The sequence below is a fragment of the Haemaphysalis longicornis genome, unplaced genomic scaffold, assembly GCF_048455015.1.
Source record: "Haemaphysalis longicornis isolate Haplotype H1 unplaced genomic scaffold, Haemaphysalis longicornis Haplotype H1 scaffold_14, whole genome shotgun sequence".
Classification (NCBI taxonomy): Eukaryota; Metazoa; Arthropoda; class Arachnida; order Ixodida; family Ixodidae; genus Haemaphysalis; species Haemaphysalis longicornis.
In genome coordinates, this window is record NW_027526245.1 from 48,767,394 (window position 1) to 48,784,999 (window position 17,606).

Sequence of the window (17,606 nt, forward strand, 5' to 3'; positions counted from 1 at the left end):
GGAAGGATTTTCACACTGCTGTAAATTGAAAATGTAGGTGCCCTGTAAGTGCTGAAGCTGATTACGCGAATAGCTTGGTTTTGTAAGTGCACAATCCCAGATGGATGCGCTTCGTAAGTGTTTCCCCATGATGAAATACAATATGAAACGTGGCTGTGAACGAAGAATGTAAACAGGGAAATTAAAACGTGATCGCAACAAGACACGGATACCAAAGCATTCTTTCTTAGTGAGGGATTTAACATGCAGATTGAATTTAAAATGGGGGTCTAATGTAATTCCCAGAAATACAGCTGATCTGGATACGGTTACGCAGTGATTACGAAGAAAAACGGAGGGAGTTGAAGGAAGCAACCTTTGATGTGAGTGAAAGAACATAACGCTGGTTTTAGCGGGGTTTATATGAAGCTGGTTTTTTTCACACCAAAGGCAAATGTTTTTTAGATCGTTGTTGAGTCGATCCTTTACATTTGTGAAAATTTTGTCCCCAACAAATAATGTGGTGTCATGGGCATAGAGGATGCATTTAGTGTATTGAAAGCAATTAGGTAAATCGTTAATGTACAAGAGGAAAAGGCGAAGGCCTAACAGGGAACCCCGTGGTACACCTCTGTTAATGGTTGCTGGTTGTGATAAAGAATCTTTATTTCTGTACCACTTCATTCCGGTTAGTCAAATAACTGCGTAAAAGGTTTAAGACAGGCCCACTTATTCCGAGTGATTCCAATTTACAAAAAAGTATAGTATGATTATTCGTGTCAAATGCCTTTGTGAAATCAATGAACAAGGCCCCGGCCCAGAATCCCTTGTCAATAAATGCTTTCATCGCGTCAGTAAATGTTATCAGAGCTAATTCCTAAGAGTAGTTAGCACGAAAACCGAATTGTTTAGATGTGAGCAAGTCAAACTTGTTAAGGTAGCTGATCAGGTGGTTAACAATGAGTTTTTCTAGGAGTTTGCTAAAAAACGGCAAGATAGTGATTGGACAATAATTGGACAAGATAACACGCTCTCCCTTTTTAAACAAAGGAACAATTTTGCCCTGTTTCAGGCGGCTGGGAAAAATACCACTCTTAAAGGAGCCATGAAGGCAAAATAACAGTTGGGTTTATTAAAAAGACTGCTTAGTCCCGATAACAATGATACCAATATAATCGCAATCATCGAACAAATAACGGAGATATTAAAGAAAACGTGTGAAGCAGTCGCGACCCCCTAGCCAATTTCCTGCAACTTTTCTATGACGTCACGGAACCTTGTTTGTGCGATTGGCGGCCGCGTAACTGACCTGTGGCAAGGACACATGGCTGGACGTCTGTAATGGGGCCTCTAGTTCCATTTGACCGCATCACTTGATAGCTAACGTGCAGTTAACGTACTGAAAATTATGTTTTATTGTTGGCCCGTATGACGTCATTCTTGCTCATAACACGTCAGTGTGGCGCAAAATTTAAAAGTTCTTAAATACTTTTTGCTTTTTTTCGTTAAAAAACATGTTTTGGGGCTGTAATGGAGCTGAGTGAGATACTGAATCCTAGTTCTTTCAAATTAAACGAATTTGTATTTTCTCTTCATGGCTCCTTTAAATATTTTGTTCACAATGTTAGCAAGTACACCACTTAGTTCACGGGATACAAGTTTATCGGATGGCATGATTGCGTCCAGCCCAGCTTCGGTGTTTTTCAAGCTACTCAGTACGGCGTAAACTTCATCCGGCGATGTGGGGCGTAAGAAGAAACTATGGGGGCAGCGGAGCAGGTGAAGTGCATCAGCGTCCTGAATCGGAATACCCGTTGAGAAAAAAGCATTGAACGCATTTGCTATATCGTCGGCATTAGTCCAGCACCGATTACCATCAGTAATTTCATTGATTCGAGGTTCTGGGTTAGCCAAGTTTAGAAATTCCTTAATTAGTTTCCAATTCTTGTAATTATTTTTACCGTTTTTCATGATTTCATTTTGGTAGTAGGTTTGTTCGGCTTCATTTAACAATTTGGTGAGTGTGCGAGAGTATTTCTTTAGGCGGGCTTGGAGAGCTACGTTAAAGGGACGCGATTTCACTTTTTTCTGCAGGTTATCTCGTTTGCGCATAGACTGCAATAAGCCACGTGTAACCCAGGGATTTCTTGGTGTGTTAGAACGCTTGTAGGTTTCTGATCGGGATGTGCATAAGGTAATAGCTGTTTTTAGTTGATCAGAAAACATGTCATACGCCTTTTCAGCATTTTTTTCCTGAATTGTAACCTCCCAATTCGTATTAGAAATGGTTTGAATAAACTGAGCCGAGTAAATGAAGCTTTATGCAGAATAATACCTTTTGTAGTTTTCTGATTTTCGATAAGTAAAAAGACGCGCTAGTGATTTGTAATGTTGAAATTGACAACACCAGCAATCTGAGATGAGATTAGGTTTGATAGGACGTGATCGATCAGGGTACACGGGACAAGTGGCATGCATCTTGTAGGCGAGGTAATCAAAAAATCTAGACCATCACCGTGAAAGCAGTTCACATAATCTTAGCACGAGGCATCATTTATGTCGCTGATATTGATGTTTATATCACCAACGATAATAACATTTTTGTTTTCACGGTTAAGACGATGGAGTGTGTTGTCGAGTTCGGCACAGAAGTCCTGATTAGATGGGGATGGCGAGCGGTAAATTGAGGCCACGGCAGTGTTCTTATGAGCGGAAAACAAGGTACGGTCAAATTCTAGCCAGACGGACTCTACTTTATCGGTTCCGAAAGAAAGATCGACGCGGCGTTTGTAGGGCATTGTCTGGGAGATAAACATGGCTGAACCACCGTGGCGATCATTCTGTCTGTGGTCAAATTCACAGTTATAGCTTGGCAAGGAAAACAGCGGGTCATCGCACGACGACAACCAAGTTTCAGAAAGACAAATAATAGAAAAATTGTGGCTCAAGAGGGTTTGGAAATAGGTGATGTCACCGTAATGTTTGAATTAGCTTCGAATGTTGAAATGAATTATGGAAGTGTGGCACGGCGGCGATTCCCTGAGTAATTTTTTAAACTGATCAACAGAGTAACTTATGACAGGAATGGTTATTCCGAGCGTTCACTAGTTGATAAAGGCCAGATCAGCGGCTCTCGAGATCCGATAAACAGTGCTGTAAGTTGTTTTGCGGGCTTTATTGCGGCAGTTGTCGACCCAGAGAAACTTCCATTGTTTTTCTTTTTTCAAATCTAAGGCCTGAACGAGGAGACGTTTATTTTCCAGGGTCAAGTGGTCGTTGATGTACACGTGTGTGTCGGCATCTGTTGGCGCAGTGAAACCGATTGCGGAGCAGGTGAGGCGCGCTTTCCTGGCCACCGATGCAAATTCAGCCTTTTTGCTCGTGAGCAGAACCGGGCAATTATGGTCTGTCCTTCTTTTGCGGGGACACGATGAACGACATCGAAATCGGCTTCCGACAAAGGGCAGCCTACTTTTTCAGAAATAGCTTTGACTATTTCGACACAGCTCTCACCCTTCGTCGCTGGCACGCCCTTGATTTCTACGTTGTTAAGCCGAGAATATTGTTCTAGTTCACTAACGCGACGGAACAACTGCTCATTCGCGCGACTGAGATCTTTATTTTCTTTTGTGAGAGTGGCCTGCTGGGTTTTCATTTTTTCGTACAGGTCATCAAACATGCGTAGACTTTTTTTTGGTTCCGCTACTGCGGATTGCAAAGCATCGACAGACTTCGCGAGCTCAGCGTTCGTTAGCATCATAAAGACACAGAACCGTAGCAAGGGCACCAAAAAGGCAGTAAAGGGTGCGGCAGTATGCGATAAACAAAAAAAGCTGTGAAGAGAGCGCAAAAAACCTGCGCAGCAAACGGCGATTAGTTGTGGTCCAGCCACAACCCTTGCTGCCAAAGGCTGAAGCCCAGATGCGTCCTTGCTTTTGTAGCTGTCCGGGAGTGGTGGCGCTGGTTTGCAGTCACGTGGGTCCAGCCGAAGTGAAGTCCAGCCGAATAAAGGCGGTTCTCTCTACCTCTGGTAGTGAGCCTCTCACGTGCAGACGACGTGGCGCGACGGGCACACTTATGATCACATTTGCTGGAAAGAAAGGCCCTTTTTACGTGTACATCAGAAAAGGTGAGTCCAGGTGCTACATATACCAGCGGACCCAGGCCTTCTGCCACTTGTGTCACTCAACAGGTCACCGAGGCGGTGTTTACCCCCAGCATAACGCTTTCACAGACGTGCAGTGCAAGCGCCTTGGCCTGCTGAAAAAAAAAGGACGTTCCGCACCACTGCCAGCCCAAGTGTGCACTCTGCCCCAGGGAACACGTCATGGCTAGCAAGGAGTGGCCGAAACGCTTCTTCACCATTTAGTCGGAGGAAAAAGCAACACGAGGTCACCAAGGGTCGCCGCACAAGCCGGGAGTCAAGATCCCACTCCAGATCCAGAGGGCCCTCCAGGGAAAGAAGCAACACCCAATCCAGGTCCAGGTCCTGAAGTAGAACACCATCCTCCAAGCGAAGATCTGCTGAAGACGCCATGGCACTGCAGGTGAGCTGGGCTCAGACGTGCTCAGACCCTTCCTCAACCGCTATCCAATCCCCCCAACCATGACGTGCTGGCGGAGCTAAAACGACTAAGCGCTCAGCTTCTTGCCGAGGCTAAACAACGACGGGAGCAAAATCTACAACCCCATAATGAGCTCCTCGCACTCAAGGCAGAAATCAGGCAAGGGTAAACCCTACGCCCGAAAAACGCAAAAAACCTCACCCCACCACACCAGAGCCCGCACAAATACCCCTTCAGTTCAACTTCCCAACCACCCCGTAGGACATAATTCCCCCTGGCACAAGAGAAATCCCAAATCGCCGAAACTGTAAAGGAAATAATGGTCATGTTAACACATATCACACAACGGTTACACAAATTAGAAGGACAAGGGCAGGCAGTCACTGCTCGTCGCTCTCGTCGAGACCTCACCTCTTACAGCAGGCCATCAACCCTGACAGACGACGCCACCTCACAAGATGGCACCTCCCAAGAATAGGCGCAATTCTCAGCAGGAATCAAACTTTACCATATTGCAATGGAACTGTAGGGGCTACAAGAACAGGTCAAGCTCACTAACTCAGTACATCACCGCCACTGAGGATTCACCCGATGTCATTACACTTCAGGAAACAAACTACCCTGCACTGTTAGCTAGGTCGTATCTCGAATGGAAGAATAAATAGAAAAGATAAAATGTTTAATTGATTACAAAAACACAGGTTACATATATATCAGGATAGAGGAAGAAAACGTCTGACGCGGTGCACTGTCGTAAGGCGACTTACTGCGTGAAGGCACGTACATGTGAGAGAGCGAAACGGAACGTAAGCACTCTCGTTGCGTCTGGCGTCTTCTTTTGTTCTCAGCAATAAAACAACGAAGTCTAGGCCGGGTCGGGCTCAGGGGAGCTCGGGGGTTGTCGGTGCGGCGGTGGCCGTAAACTGCGGTGTTGTGCGTGTCTTCGGGTGGCAACTTTTGTCATCCGTTATCGTTTCTGGGCGTGCTGATACTCTCGTAATCGTGCTCCGAATCCGAATTGTGCCTGCGGGTGCGTTCGCGTAGATTGACGTCCGTTCGTATCCAGATCACTGTCCGCTCATTCTCAGATTCTTGATGCTGGAGTTTGTTTTTTGTTGTTCAGGATTCTCGAAACTTTGTTAAGAGGGTGTTCGTCCCGTTGAGTTTTCGTGAATTTCAAATCTGCTTGATTTTATTGTGTGTGTGCCGTGGGATTCACTTCGTCAGACCTGAACTTGACAGTGTTTACGGCTTTGCGTTAGCCGCGCCGCTTCCGTCGGCGATTGTGTTCGTTTAGCTCGTCGCCTGCTTGCTGCATGTTGGGGCGTAGACGTCCGGTTTCTCCGGTGACGAGCTGCGCTGTGTAGGGGTGGCATAGTTCGGCGCGTTGAGGACGTTGCTTCAATTGACGTGTGCGTTGCGTATGGTGCGGGAGCCATTTGGCTTTTCGTTTAGTGTGTGGTAGCGTGTCGTTTTCGTAGGGTGGCATGGCTGATCGGTCAAAGTCATTGCGGCTCCGTGCTCGCAGTCGCCGTGGTTGTTTCGGAAGTGAAATTGTTGTGGTGGGGAAGCGGGCGTGGTTCATGCCGTACGTTCGGTCTCACATTCCTTGGCGCTGCAAGCGTGACTTCATCGTTAGGGCATTCGATGCCTTCATCTGGATCGGGGTCATTCGTTGCCGTTCTTGCCGTGTCCGTGTCGCCGCTCAAGCCCTCGTCTTTTGCCCGTTGTTTCGAGAATGCTCTAATCACTATCTCTGCCATACAAGCAGGCTCCGTTCATCCCGAGTCGGCTTGCTCGCGGTTGCGTCCTCGTGTACGAAATGGTGTTTGTCGTGTGAGTCTCGGTCGGAGCGCGCGTGCCGGGGATCTTGTTCGTTCTGACTCGGACATGCCGCACCTACACGAGTGTTATGTCGTTCGTCCGCTGGACATCGGGCTGGAGCAGCGGGTGTCTTAGATCTCGTGCATTTCGGTAGGGTTGAACCACGTGTGCTAGGTCTTTTGTTGCTTGTGGCCCGGTGATTTCTGTGGTTGCAACATTCGCTGCCCAAGTTTCATAGCAGCAGTGGGAGCGTAGGATGTCGTGAATAGCAGTTCCCTCCATGTGTGCTGGCTTGGTGGCGCTCCGTGCGCTGTGCATTTTGTTCGCCGTGGTCAGCTCCACTGGTTCAAGTTGAATGTCGTTCATCGCCTCGGTGCGTTTCGTGTGCTGTGCGTGTCGGAAACGCCCCTGTAATTGGTGTGCGGTCGTTCGCCACGCATGGTGCATTTCGGCCGCCGTGCGTCTTGGTCGCTTGTCGTGGCCATATCCACCATTCCGAATGTGATATCGTTGGTTGCGTAGACCGGCGCCCGGACAGGACGTGCGAAAAATGGACGTACTGGCTCCATTGCGCTAAGTGCTCTGAGCGTTCCGTTTGTGTGCGTCTGTACCAGAATAGCGGGTGGCAGGAACGCGGTGCCTTCTGGCTCGTGTGCGATGGGTACGTTGCGCGTCTCGTTGCTCGTTGCTGGAATGACCTGCGCGTGGGCGATGTAGCAGAGCAACGTGTGTTCGTGATCTCGCCAGAAATGCACTGCCCTTCGAAGCGTTTCCGTAATTGTTGCAATTACCCGGGAGAGGTCCGGTGAGCCCGCAGTCAGACGTTTGCGTGCGTCGTCTCGTTCGTGTGCGTGCCGTCGTGCATTCTGCCTGTGTCCGGATATCATGCAGTCCAGGCACCGTTGGAAACGTGCCGCCGACTATCACTATTTCTCTCTGAAATCTTTCTCGTTCATCACGCAGCCTCCTGCTCTCAAGCAGCGCTGCTTGCAGGGTCTTGTGCCATTTGTTGTCGGAGGCAGCCTGAAGTAGCGTGGGCAAATTCGTTCGTTTGGAGAGGTGGCGACGTTCTCCGTTGTCCTCTAGAAGGCGCAAGACAACGTCGTCCTTACGGCCAGAGCAGGGTAGCCTTCGTAATCGTAGTGCGCTCACCAACTGCTGTTTCTTCGCAGAGAATAGGACGTAGCGTTCCGTTGAAGTCAGCAGTGTGTCGACCACCGCTGACATGGAGATTGGTGTAAACATACATGCATCATCTGCAAAATATGTGCGGCAAATACAGCCTAGAACAAATTAAAAATCAATTTTAATGTGTGCGAAACGCAACCGAGCAGCCAGCAGAAAACCTCCCGCAATCGACATTCCCTCGATATTTTGTAAAAAAAAAACATCAATACACGTCACGAGTTTGTGTTGGCAGCCTCAGCGCTGCCGGCATTTCTCGCCGGCTCGCCGCTCCTATCGGAGGTCGGACCTTCTGCTATCGAGCAACGAATTACCCAATCGTTGGCGGCAGAGGTGCGGTGATTTCGTAGGCTCATGGGGCAGCTGGCCCCGATCTAGGTTCGACAGCGATTCCAACCACTTCATTTTCATTTCTTTTTATTAGACTGGACGTCAAAACACGCCGGGGACACCTAAAGCGCACCGAACGAGCCGCACGGTGGCGGCGCGGGCGGATGAATGGATGTGAACATTTATTAACTGATATAATATAGTGAGGTAGCTGGGAAGCGGCGGCCACGGCTGCGAAGTGGCGCCGGCCGGTGCAGGTAGCTTGAGCGATAGCTTGTTACTGCTGCCATAAATGGAACCCAAGTCCCAATCATGGCCGCACATATGAGAAAGGAGTAATGATTCGGTGGCGGGTTGCATTAACAACCGTCGTCTGTATCGCCTACGAGAGCGGTAATCGAATATCCGCCGCAGTGCTAAGCCGAACGCATCTGTACGCATCTACAGGCATCTCTAGGCAGACCGGCCGGCTGCTCCCAGCGCTATCTTCCCATCCACTGTCTCGAGCATCGTGCGCGGTTCCTAGCCGCGGCAGCAATTTGCACTTGCAGCGACTGCGTCACGTCCACGGGCGCTTTTTAATTAAGCGGGTCACTAGGTCAGTGCGTGGGGGCATTCGCAGAAACTGCCGGCGAAGCGGATTCGACAGTGCTACGGCAGCTCTGCTCTGTGATGTGTCCGACCGTCACTTGGTCAGCTTTGTTCACACACAATCTCACGTTTCGCGGCGACCGCTGGACCCAAAACTCCGACTGGCCGCATTGAAAACGCCTCTAATAAACACCCGTCGCACGCTGTGAGCAAATTAGGTTTTCACACATGATGAGTAGGTTATTATATACCTGATAGTCGCAACAAAAAAACCGAGATGCAAACGTTTTGTGTCAGTGCCCTTTTAAGTTAGCACTCGTATCACTTAATTTCGGTCGAACGCCACAACAGCCCGCCACAAGCATCACACACACATCAGCCGCGATTACCGCACAAAACATATCTTCTGTAAGAAAATAAAACAGCAGCCCAACAACCTCTTGCAAGCATATTTTGAGGTATCCGCGCAGCTGCAAGCCCAGGATGTTGCCTCCAGCACAGCGTCCGGGCAGGACGATGGCACAGAAATCGCAAACTGAGAAATAATTAGCCGCTTCCAGTTTGTGGAATCGAGAGACAGCTTCTGTTGCTTCGTCATAAACGCACAACTTGAAGCACAACGAAGCAAGATAGAGGTATTGCGAAATGGGTTGACAAAGGGTGGCAGTATCTATCTTGACAAAGACAACAGATATCGTCGACGTTGCCCCTATTTCGCTCGTCCATTTCACTTCGTCGGAAGGTGCGGTTCCAGCAGAACGCCAGCGGCGGCCGCTGGTGTTTACCAGTCGTCTTTCAAGCACAACCCCTTAGGTGTAAAACCCCAATTATTTAATGATATGTCACTTCGCAATTTAATATCAGTAACAACTAAGCATGCAACCCGTCACGCGCGGATTGCAAGGTGCTGAAATGCAACGTGTGTATCAGCTCCGCTGTGGTTTTACGTTCATTACTTGATTGGATTTCTTATCGGGCCGGTGTTGCTGTCACGCTTTGTTGCTGTCACGGCGGGTTTGGCATGAACACGGCCCTAATCAAGCGCTTCGTCTGCTTCATGCAGGGTTTTCTTTTCGGGACAGCTGCAATGTCTGCGCACTGCTCGTTCCCGCTTAGTGTCAATCCGCCACCCTTGTATCAGCTACCGTCCATCAACGAGTCACCGCCATACGATGCTCCGCCTCCTGACGTCATCATGCTGCTGCTGCCATCTACCACCCCAAAGACTGTGACGTCATCGACTGTTCTTCTTATAAAGGAACCCTTGCACAGCTTTCACATCAGTGGGCACGGTGGGTTTGGCATGAACATGGCCGTAATCAACCGCTTCGTCTGCTTCATGCAGGTCAGTCCCACCTACTGCTCTATAAAAAGTGATGATCGCTTTTTGTTACTCCTGCCGTGCCCGCACTAGTGTTCTGCTATTGCATACAACTGTTTTTCTGTTCTCAAGTTATTTTTGTGCGGAGATATTGAGCTGAATCCAGGGCCTAACACCGCGCAAATGTTCAAGAAAATTTTGGAATGGCAAAATGAATTACGAAAGGATGTGACTGACCTGCTTTCAAAAACGGGAAATCTTATAGCTGACGTTGGCAAAAGATTTCTTGAAATCGAAAACCATATCTCTGAACCTAAACTGAAGACAGTGAAGTTGGATGACCTGGACAACCTGATATGCACTCAGAAAACCATTAAATTTCAAACAAGAAAACTTACCGACCTCGAAGATAGGATCAGATGCTCTAACGTGGTAGTTTTCGGTATATTCGAAGATCCTGCTGAAAGTGAAGCTGATCTCAGGCGCAAGGTTATCACGGATACCTTTGAAAAAAAGCTCAACGTAAAATGCGATTCCGTAGCCCGGATTCATAGGCTGGGTAAGGCAGCTACTAATAGACCTGTGATCCTTTACTTTCAAGACTACAACGAAAAGACCTCCGTAATGAAGAACGTTAAAAAACCTAAAGGTACTAAAATCTTCATTCAGAACGATTATTCTAAGCAGAACCTCCAAAAGCGCAAGCTTCTTTGGGAGAGCGCTAAGGCAGATAAATCCCAAGGCAAAACAGCTTTCCTTATTCATGATAAGTTATGCGTTGGCGACGACCTTTTCATCTGGAATGAAGCGAAAAATGAGAGGCAAAAAATTAACCTTAAAACCACTCCAAAGCCCGCTGACAATTTGGTTAGCAATGCTGTGAACGCCTCCCCTGAGCAAGATATGGCGTGACGGGTGTGTGACAACTGTTTTAGGCTTCTCAATATACCGTAATTACCCGATTCTAACGCGCAACTTTTTTCCGGAAAAAAAGGCCGAAAAATCGCATGCGCGTTAGAATCGGATACGAAACCGAAACTGGAGAAACAGCTGGAATTTTGTTCCACCCATCGCCATCGCCATCTTGAGATGGCGCCAAAGCTTTTAGCAACAATTTTTCGGATCTAGGCGCCTAGACTTTTCTATCGGCGTTCACACAAATCGCCAAATTATTCCACCTGCGCACTTGATAACAGCAATTGCAGCAGCGTCAACGAAGGTGCGCCGCTTCCACGGCTTACGAGCGGCTCCCATGCATTCACGAGTGGTTGGCTGAAGCGTGCGCCTCTCGAGAAGCTCGCGGGATGGGCGTGCGAGGCGTGGGCCACGATCCCATCGAACATGGTTGAACGTTCGTTCAGGAGTGTGGCATCGCGAACGCGCTTGACGGCACCGATGACGAGATGTTGCGGTCAGCGGAAGGCGATAAGGAGCTCTGGGAGAGCGACGAGGTGTGAGATGAGTGAGATTACTTCGGGAAATAAATCGCCCGTTTCTCTCACATTCGTTTTTCTTGCTCACAAAGTTCCTTGCATGTTACAATCGGAGGGGCAAGTTTTTTCGGTTTTTTGCGTGGAAAGTCGGGTGCGCGTTAGAATCGGGGGCGCGTTAGAATCGGTTAATTACGGTAAATGCCCGAAGTATTGTGAACAAGATAAATCAACTCGAAGCCGAACTTTTGTTACGCAGCCCGCACATTGCTGTTATCACAGAAACCTGGCTTCACAGTGCTATACTTGATGAGGATGTCGTTCCACCCGCTTAAAAATATATCGTAGGGACCGTGACACGAGAGGTGGGGGTGTTGCTGTCATTTTTAAACAAAATATTGACGTCATTTCCTTGACGCAAAGTCCGGACTCTGAATGCCTGTGCCTCAAGGTTACTCTTAGTGGTCGTGTTTTTTTTGTATGCCGTTTATAGACCTCCTGACTTGAAACCTGATTTTCTTACAAAAATTCAAAATCACATGAAAGAATTCAACCACCACAAACTGATTATCGCGGGGGATTTTAATTTGCCGGGCATTGACTGGAAAAACCTCCGTTCACATGCTGATTCTTCAACCGACATTAGTTCACTTTTCGACATAGTGCTCGATAACAACCTAGTTCAAGTAGTGCAACAGCCTATTCGGGTTACCACTAACTCATGCTCATTACTCGATCTTGTGTTTTTACATCGTTCTATTATCGATTACGACGTTGCTGTGGAGCCCGGAATATCCGATGACGAAGTTGTAACGGTATCTTTTAGCTTAGGTGGAATTAGCTCTCAGGTTGTGCCTTCGCTCAAAAATGTTAAAGATTACTCGCGTGCAAAATACAGAGCTGTAGTTGCATATCTTGAAAATAATCTTTTCGACTTTGGCCATGATGATGTTACATTACTGTGAGACAAATTTAAGAATATCTGCTTACATTGCATCGACCACTTCATTATTAGCAAAGGTAAAAAAACTGCGAAGTATACACCATGGATAACCAGGTCGATTATACATCTGAAGCGCAAGGATAAGCCCCTACGTCGCAAATGCAAAACCTCGCCTAAGCTTACCGACATTCGCGCTGCTCTGTCTGATGCAATTAAACATGCAAAAGGGCACTATTTTAACACTACTTTGACTAGCTTCATAAAAGATAACCCACATAAATTCTGGCATTTTATTGCTGCTCGGAAAAAAAGGGTTAGCCACATTTCACATAATGGTCACCTCCTCGCCGATCCCAAAGTTATTGCTGACCACTTCAATAGCTTCTTTCAGAGCGTTTTTTTCACATTCTTTCCTGACAGTCGAAAATAAGCACGCTTTGTTTTCCTCCAGTTCCCAAGTTATCTCCTATTCTGGTGTCCTGAACATGCTTCTTAGATTGAAAACAAAATAATCCCCTGGACGCGATAATATATCTAACGCCTTCCTTCGGGGTCATGCAGAAACCTTGGCTAGTTTTCTCGTTCCCATATTCCAGGCTTCACTTAGATCAGCTACTTTGCCTCCTGACTTCAAGATAGCCCGTGTTGTTGCCGTTCTTAAAAAGGGTGATCCTCTTATCATACCTAACTATCGGCCTATTTCAATAGTCTCTTCAGCCTGTAAACTTCTTGAATATATTGTAGCAACTTGCATCTCTGATTTCCTGGACCAGCACAAAATATTGACCCCTTTTCAACACGGATTCCGAAAATGCCTGTCTACAGTCACTCAACTATCCACAGTAATTCACTCTATTGCTTCCACTCCAGATAAGGGCGGCCAGGTTGACGTCATTTTTCTTGATTTCAGTAAGGCCTTCGACTGCGTTCCACATGACAAACTAATTAATAAGCTATGTATAATAGGCAATCCTCCTTTCCTTGTGGCATGGGTTTCTTCCTATCTCACTAACCGTAAACAGTATGTGAGCTTTAATGACCACTTTTCCGATGTCCTCCCAGTTTCATCTGGTGTTCCACAGGGTAGCGTACTTGGGCCCCTTCTTTTTCTTATCTATTGTAATGATATTGTTGATGTTGTTGCTGAACCAGTACAAATACGTCTGTTTGCCGATGAGTGCATTCTGTTTAATAACATCCACTCTTTAGATGACCAGACAGCCCTAAATTCTTCTCTTAACAGTATTCTTTCTTGGTATACGCAATGGGGTATGAGAATTAATTACGAGAAATCAGTTTATCTTAGAATTACCAATAAAACTCACCCCCTCAAGTTTTCCTACATGATTTCCAACAATCCCTTAGCCGAGGTAAATGAATATAAGTATCTCGGTGTTACAATTACTAACAACTTATGCTGGAATACCCATATCAGGAACATTTGCGCTTCAGCTTTCCGTAAGTTATGTCAACTGAGGCATAAACTTAAAGATGTTCCCTCTCATGTTAAATACCTGGCCTACACAACCCTCATAAGACCTAAATTAGAATATGCTTGCACAGTTTGGGATCCGCACACTAAAGTTAACATTAGCAATCTCGAGAAAATCCAAAGAAGAGCTGTACGTTTCATCTATTCCAAATATAGCCGCCTTGATTTCGTATCTCAACTAATGAACACGAATAACATCCAAACTCTTGAACTAAGGCGCAAATTTCTTCGCTTGAAGTTTCTGCACCAACTATTTAATAAAAAGCTCGGATTAGATAGTAGTTTGTATGTGAATCCACTCTCAACCAGATCCCGTCACACCCATGACAAATCTCTAACCCGATTTTTTGCTAGGACTAACATTTTCAAATTTTCATTTTTTCCCCAAACTATTGAAGAATGGAATTTGTTACCCGTTTCTGCACTTTCTACTGTTGAATCCCTCGAAGCCTATTTTAGCCCAAATGCCACTGTACTGAGCTGATGCCTTACCCTTGTTAAATGCATTGTTCTTTCCTGTATGTTTTTTTTGTTTTGTTTTTATCTTTATACCTTGTATTGTTCCTTGCAATTGTGACTCAAGTATTCTTGTATTTTGTAGTTTCTTGTCCACTCCTGCTTGGGCTGTCAAGCCTGCAGTATTGAATAAATAAATAAATAAAATTACGCAAAAGGAACGGTGACTGCAATACCTCGCGCTACGCAGTGCGAAGTTTCATGTTTCTCGGCGCAACCGCCACAATTTCTCCCTCTCTGATGTGTTTACCGCTTGGCTAAGGCCTGAGTGTTCCTAACAGGGTGCAGGGAAAGGCGCTAGGTTGGCGCGCCGCTTCTTTCTTTCTCTCCAGGGGTGCTATCACAGTGCTAGGAAATGAGCCAAGGGCAACAGAAATCGGATGCCTCTCATTGGTCCATGGTGTGGGTTTCCCGAGGTCAGCAAAACAAAAAAACAAAAAAGCGGATTTTTCGCCGCCTTGTGCCGTCGGTTGCACACTCTTTCTTTTTACTATCACGCTCGCGCTCCCGCTCCCGCTTCCGGCGCGCCAGAGAGGCGGCTCAGCGAAGAGGGAAAAATTCTCATTTCTGATGCATTTCTGACGCCGCGCTATGGTATTTTAATTGTTGCGACGTTTTAATTGTTGTGTGCTCCACTGTACATATAAATAATGCCCTCTCGACGCCGGTAGCGTCAGAAAGCTCACGGCTGTTAGCCAAGCTTGTATGGCTACGGTTTCGTGTATAGTTTATGTCTGTATATAAAAACCCCGAGACTCCATGTGTCTTCCAAGCGCGCGGAGTGCTGTAGCCTGAGACTTTCACTTTCACTTTCATATCCCTTTCGTATTTATGTTTAGGTTCAAATATCCCTAATGTTTTTTTTTATGAACAACGCTCATAAATAGGCATGGTACCAACTTTAGTAGCGAGGGAATATTTTGCCAACATAAAGTTCTCGATCAAGAAATATTTTAACTTTTGGCCGAGCAGCTGAATCGCGGGGCATTTGGCCAGTTGTATAGAGAGCACATTAATTACATAAAGCTACTTGTTTGGTTATCCCTTTGTGTACTTGTCTATCAGATTAGTGAGAGCGTTTTCCCGTAGTAACAAGTTTTCTTCGACGGTACACGGCGCGTTATCTGTTAGAAAGTGAATCGCAAAAAGTGAGAGTTTGTGGTTAATACGATCCAAATTAGCTTTCTTGTCATGTAAAATGAGCTTGGTAATCGTTTCCCTTTTGATAAAAGGAGGAACGTCATGGAATGAATCTTTAAGGTTTGGTATGTCCGAGCATATATCTGCGTTGGTTCCCTTAAACGTAACCTCACAGATGCTACCGCGCGTTTACGAAAGTTGGAATATATTACACTTATACACCGTAAATTAGAGCATGCGGCAGCCATGTGGGACCCTCATGAGGCGTATCTAGTATATGGCTTCCCAGGCAGCACAGGACTGTTCGGCCTAAAACAGGCCGGTGTACTTTGGCCGGTGATTTTTTGTCCGGCCGTTTTCCGGCTTCCATGTTCGGCCCATGTCCAAATGTGGGCCTTTTGGCCGTATACGGCCGTACTCCCATGGCTGTCGAATGGCCAGTGTCCGTCGGCCAGTCGACCGGCTTCCGGTCATACGGCCAGATTCCAGCCGTAGGGCTCTGGCCATTCCAAAGCTACCCGTGTACGGCCGAAGTACGGCCGCCGGAGGACAGCCGAGATGCGGTCGTCGGACTCCAGCCGGACTAAAGCTACCGGAAATACGGCCGTGCTACGGGCATTGGAGTTCAGCCACAGTATGTTAACTGTACTGAGGCCGGTCACTGCATGTCGCGCAAGCAGATGACTCATTCGCGCAGTGCAGAAGCAGCACAAACCAGCATTTTGGGTCCAATGCAGCCACATCAAAGTGAGCTCGCGCGCAACCACCAGCCGTCAAGCTTTCAGCGCAGCCTTGCTTAATTACCAGCCTCAGTTGACAGCAAAATTCATTTATTAAACAGTGCTCACAAATTGTCGTTCCTTTAATTGCTGTGCCACTTTTACTCCCGAACACAGAAAATATTCAGTTCTTTGCAGAGCTTGAATAGATGTATTGTCCCGGTCCTGATATCCTCAGTGGGGCGGCTTACCTGTAATACACGGGGAAAGAGGAGGGGAGGGGGGCGGAGGGCGCATACTTTAGTGGGTTGAATTTCAGAGAGATAAATTGCGCCGCTTTTAGCCAATTTCTTTTAGGGCAACATTCCGGAACACTCTCATGCTATGACTACATAAACTATTTTTATAACAGTTGCTTGACCAATTTTGATGGATATAAAACCGGCGTGAATGCCTTTACGAAGCGTTTTGGTTCTCAACAAAACACTCAGGAGCATTTAATATAACTCCTTCACAAAAAAGTATCTCCAGTTTCTCCAGTTTTTGCCCATTTTTCTTGCAAAGACATTGTCTACTCGATCAACTTTTCTGATGATCTTGCGCAGGGCTGATCCTAAGAAGGAGCGATGAGGTACTTTCATTTTCAATCTATTTTAATGTTGTTTTGATGAGTATACGTACACAGCCCTTAATAGTCCAAAAGAACTTAATTTTCTTCTAATGTCATACTACGTTAAAAAAATTCTAGACGCGTTGCGAATGACGCCCTGCTTCAGGTGGCTGCAGTTGTATCCCTCTGTGTTCACGCAAGGAAAGGCGTAAAATTAGAGTTACAGAATTTGTTTCATAGCAATAACATAGCAATGGTAGCATGCATACAGGAAACCTTGCATACTGTAACGAACAGGGCAATAAATATTACATTGGTCAAGGTTGAATGCGTAGGGTTCTCAACCCGTCGGAGGCAAACTTGCACCTCTGGAAGTTTATTTATTTATTTATTTAAATATTTTTTATTTTTTTATTTTTTAACCATTTATTTATTAATTGGTTTATTTATTTATTTATTTATTTATTTATTTATTTATTTTTTTATTTATTTATTTTTTTATTTATTTATTTGATGCCTTCTTCCCTTTTCATGCATTACAGAAGGGAGATACATAACACTAAGCAATAAATATGAGACAAAATAACAAAATAATTCTACAAAGCGCGCTGAAAATCGTCAATATAAACAGTTAATGCAATCATACGTGGAAGATAATTACACTGCAGTATTGGTGTAAAATAAAATGAATCGCGCAAGGCGTCACCTTTAAAGGAAAGTTAATAATTTGCTTTAAGCTAGCGGTCCCATTTTGCGATATGTAGAATATTGGCGCTTGAATATACTTCTCCCCTTCTACTCCAGTTTTCGAACGATAGATATTACGAAAAAAGTTCAAATTGTGGTTTCGTCTGTGATCTTTCACGTCCTGCCATTTCACTGCACTTTTACTTTCTCTCATGCTAAGTTGAGCGCGCCAATTACCTAATACGAATCGCACTGACATATTCTGTATGTTTTC